We start from the raw sequence: 5002 nt of genomic DNA, 5'->3' as shown, positions 1-5002 counted from the left end.
TATAATAAGGAGTTTTTATCAGAGTTCTCAGAGTTTCTTGCCGACTGTGCATCACGTTATGACCAGATCCTTCTGCTCTGTGATTTTAATATACACGTCAGCTGCCTGGGAAAGCCCCTGGCCAAGGACTTTCTGGACTCTGTGAACTCTTTTAATTTTGTTCAATCTGTTAAAGATGCCACTCAAAAACGTGGTCACACACTGGACTTGGTTTTATCACATGGTTTATCTGTCCGTAACATACTCGTCGAGGATGCGGTGTTCCCTGACCATATGCCTATTTTTTGTGACATTGTTCTTTTTAATCCTATTGTTAAACAGGCTGTTCAATGTTATTGTGCTTTTGGCTCAGATACTGCCGAGCGGTTTTCCATATTGTTTGACCAACCTATGTCTTATCCTCCTGAGTTGTCCACCTCAGATGGATTATTTTCTTATTTGGATTATGCTTGTAAATCTGTCCTTGATGTTGTTGCTCCTTTAAGATTCAGACAGTGCAAGCCAAAGGTTAGTCCTTGGCTAACTGATTTTACCAGAAACGCTAGAAAAGAATGTAGAAGATGTGAAAGACAGTGGGAAAAGGATAGGCTGTATGTCTCTCTGGAAGCTCTTAAGAGTAGCTGGAAAGTCTATCAGAGAGCAGTAAAGGCCGCCAAGCAGTCCTATTTTTCCCAACTTATTGCTGCCAGCTCGCATAACCCTCGTGTATTGTATCACACTATTAATTCTGTACTTAATACAGAAGGCTATGTTCTTTTGCACTCTTCTGAGGTTATGTGCAATAAGTTTCTTAATTTTGTTGTGGACAAGGTTACTAGCTTGAGACTTCTGACTCTATCTATTGCTGACCCGGCTCGAGTTTGTTTTCTGTTTTCTACCAATTGTTTTACCTGATTTAGAGAAACTTGTGTTGAATGCTAAACCATGAGATTCTCCAAATGACGTTCCTCCCCACTTTCTCAAAAAGGTATTTCCTACCATCGGACCACACATTCTGAACATTATTAATACTAGTCTTTTGTCTGGTCAAGTACCTAATGAGTTTAAGCATGCAGTCATACATCCTTTACTTAACCCTTTAAGACCTACCAGAGAACCAAGTCCACCAGAGCTTATCTTTATATTTTTACATGCTGTAGTCCCATTTTTGGGAGCAAGTTGCTATACATCAATAAAACCGTTATAGCCCAAATTTTAATAATATGTATTCATTAAGTCCATAGTACCTACATAAATTGCAAAAAAGTGCAATAAACTACAAAAAAATTTAAAATCGTTTTTGTTTTGTTTTTTTTTACATATATTTCTAGTTAGAGAAGTTTATCCCTCAAAACTGTAAATACAAAAAACTTGCACAAAATAGTTTCCAACAACAGGAAATTTATTTTGAGTGTCTTTATAGTTTTATTTTTGAGATACACCAATTTTTATATCCTGCAGAAAAAAACGAAAATAAATATAATGCAAATTTGCAAAAAAAAAAAACAGGATGTGCATCAAAACAAACTATTTCCAGCAGTGCAATTTGAGTTCTAAGCATCCCAGAAAGTATTCAGAAAAGCATGAATCCAAACATGACTTTTAAAAACACCAGTACAGGCTTATAAGGCAGAAAATGTAGGTAAAAAGCTACATTTTCCGCGAAAATGACGTCACCTCCGGTTTCGGGCAAGTAATGGTGGACATGCGATAGTTCGCGCTGACGTTTATTCCAACATAGGAAGTGTTTTGAACAGCTGATCGGATCGGCAAAGTCTGTTTATGGAATATTATGTTTTTGTTGCTGCAAGTGCTTTTTATGCAATTTTTGCAAAGCCATATGTGGAAGGAAACTGTGACCTAGGGCAAGCTGATGGCATAGGATGTAAGTACAACTCCTCCGGTTTCATATGCAAAAAAAATCATTGCACTAGCTTAACTGGTTCCGGTTCTGATAGGTTTATAGCTCAAACCTATTCGCTGGAACGTTCAAGACAATTTAACTACACAGCAAAGGCATTGAACACCAAGTAGGCAAAGTTCTTTGTGTTACTCATATATGAGGGAGAGAACCACGACAAGCGCCGTTCCTTCGCTTGACCCCAGTCGCTCTCGTCCACTCCCCCGTAACACTGCTCTTTTATTGAGGTTACATGAATATACATAGGTTCATTAACATATGACGTCTACATACAAACAAAGAGTACCTTGCCTGTGCGTTGTGTAAGTATATGTGTGTGTGTGTGTGTGTGTGTGCGTGTGTGCGTGTGTGTGTGTGTGTGTGTGGGGTCAGAGTGTGACCCAATAAACGACTTCCCTAAACCTGCTGGTCTGGAAGTCCAGCAGTTCACCTAAACAAAAGGCACTTAGACTAAAACAGGCATACATACGTTTATCCTACCACAAAACAATAAGAGAAGGTATGCCCTCTCCCATGCTCCCGGGATGTGGGTGTGAATGCCAGAGCACTCTGGAATGCACACAAAGTCTTTGCAGACTATTAAGGATCAAACCTCTACCAACATGACATTGATTATAAAACTCTAAGCATATAGAGATTGAAAATGTGACGTCATTCAGGGGTAAAACCGCAAAGGATTCCGGGAACCCGTGGCAAGAGGTACTAGCGCACGCAGGCTTTCAATTGAAATCAGTTACACAGCGATAAAAAGAAACACAAAAAATGGCAAGAAGCTGTTGTATTATTAACTGCAATAGCCGGTCGCATGACAGCCACAGGAAGCCGACGGGTAAAGAGATCGGTTGTTATCGGATTACGTCGTTGAAGAGAAATTGTTCGAGCCATGTTTCCGAAGTAACAAAAAGCCGACGGATGGCCTGGATTGCAGCCATTCAAAGACCAAATATAACTTCCCAGTCTGCGCCAAGCATTCCCACAAAGGTCAGTGTTTTGTAGTAGTTAATACGTCATTTTTCATAACATAATTGGTGATATAGGTTACAAGCAAGTCTGGCGCTGAACAGAAATTGTCGCGCTATGCTCCTTTATTTATTGTGCATAAATAGTGAATTGTCCTGACAGAATATTGCGTTTTGCTTCTGTTATTACCATGGTACATTGACAAAAACATATACTTTTATTCACAGGATAAAACAGTTGTTTTGTATCACTAATTGCCCAGTACGGTTACAGCATACAATATTATTGTCACTGCTACATTTCTGTAATGCGTACCAGAAATTATTTCCACTACTAATTAATTACCGTTGAGCTCAAAGGTCCTATTAATAAACGGTTAACGAATGTGTATTTATGAAGACGATTTGTGAGGTAAACTTACCTTTGTTTGTACGATGGTCTTTCGTTTGTAACCCAGAGTAAAATCTGTTTTACTAGCATTTAGTAATTTCCTGCACTTATTTCCTGCCATTGAACGCATCACAAATACATGGCTTCAACCACATGACTTTGCTCAGCCAATCGGATGGCATGTAGGTCATAGTAAGCCTGTCCCGGCTTCCTCCCGTCAGATGCGTGGAGGCAAGCCAGGTGACAGAGCTGTTGCAGGTTTGTATTGGCAAACATTTGCTTTTCCCGTTTTAATGCAATTTTTTTAACACCAGCTAACTTATGCATGTTAGATGCTGATTACTGTGAGCCAGAGCCATAGTGTTGTTGTGCACTGACCAGAACGGAATTGGTGAGTTTGAACTTTTAATTGACTGTTTGTATTGTTACCAGCTGATGCTAATTGGCTGCTGCCGGTCCAAACAATTTGATTTTGATTTGACCGATATTTGTTGAATAATAAATGTTGTAAAGCTATATAGTTTATTTCAGTTAAATCCTTAGTGGTTAAATATACTGTTTGTTTGTTTATTTATTTATAGATTGTGTACACAGGAACAAGAATATCTTAATGTATTCAGCTTAATTGGCTGACATTTTTGTATTATTCTTGTGATTTCTTATTGGCCTTGTTTATTTAATGCAGGCCAGGTGACCCTTTTTGGGTATGAAAAAGGATGGCGAGCCAATGAACGGCTAGGAGCAGGACTCATTCTGCATTTTAGCTTCCACTGGACTGGTAGGAAGCTATCAAAGACGACGCTCTGTCCCCATTTCCCAAACACACTGATTTCCACAATCATACACACCATTCCCCCCGTTTATGGACAATAGCGCTTGGACATCTCTCATGGACATTCAGATAAAACTCATGGACTTCAGTGTGGATCAGTGGTTTGGATGTTAACATGTGTTACTTATGGGGAACTGTTTTTTGTTTTTGAGAATCTATATTGCTTGGTATAAGCCATAAGCCGGAAGAATTTGCTTAGTTGTCTTTGCATCCCCACTGGGTTTTTGATTTATTGAATAGCTGCAGCAGGAATGATTATTTAAGTTTTCCTTATCTTTTCTTGTTATTTTCGGTTAAATACATGGTACCTGCAAAAGCATTTTGCGTTGTGTGTATTTATTAATTACTGCCCATCAGCTCCAGTAGCATTCCTAAATCTTCTGATTAATAATAACCATAACATTTCACTTAATACCTAGTCTGTATTAATTCATTAGCGCTTTATCAGTGTTACACGGTGCATTTCAAGGTCCTGTACCCATCCGTCGGTAAACTGTACCCGGGCTTGTGTATGTGTATGCACTCACTCCAAGAACCGTATAATTATAAATATGAGCATGGTGAAAGTTGGGCAGCACGCTAACGTCTTTTGTCCACTCTGTGTGCTCGTAAGGGTGCCGTTTCACTCCTTTGATTTTTTCCTCGTACCTTTTCTTTGCCTTTTCGTGGAGTCTGTCTTTGTACAGTCCGGCATTGTTCTCCTTCGTTTTGTACATTCCTTTTTTGGGGGGCAAAGAAAAACCAAGAAGGTATTGGAACCGGAGAATGAACGTTTTGCGGTGCTGCAAATGCTTGCATTTGATGCGGTACTTGGATTGTTTTGCCACGGGTTCCCGGCATGCAATGCGCGAAGGTCACGTGGTCTGTCAATCTCTATATGAGTAGATATTTCTAAGCATAAATGACAATCAACAATACGA

General features: G+C 39.4%; 1 long non-coding RNA gene across 1 annotated transcript; it reads left to right on the top strand.

The window, feature by feature from the left end:
- The first annotated feature begins 3316 nt into the window (after positions 1-3316).
- On the top strand, positions 3317-4489 carry LOC134634645 (uncharacterized). The gene is made up of 3 exons (XR_010094859.1): positions 3317-3508; positions 3583-3641; positions 3936-4489. It is a non-coding gene; the product is annotated as an uncharacterized LOC134634645 (long non-coding RNA).
- The last annotated feature ends 513 nt before the right edge of the window (positions 4490-5002 follow it).

The sequence above is a fragment of the Pelmatolapia mariae genome, linkage group LG2 (assembly GCF_036321145.2).
Source record: "Pelmatolapia mariae isolate MD_Pm_ZW linkage group LG2, Pm_UMD_F_2, whole genome shotgun sequence".
NCBI classification, from domain to species: domain Eukaryota; kingdom Metazoa; phylum Chordata; class Actinopteri; order Cichliformes; family Cichlidae; genus Pelmatolapia; species Pelmatolapia mariae.
Note: the sequence above shows the minus strand (reverse complement) of the source record. Positions and strands in the feature narration are given on the sequence as shown.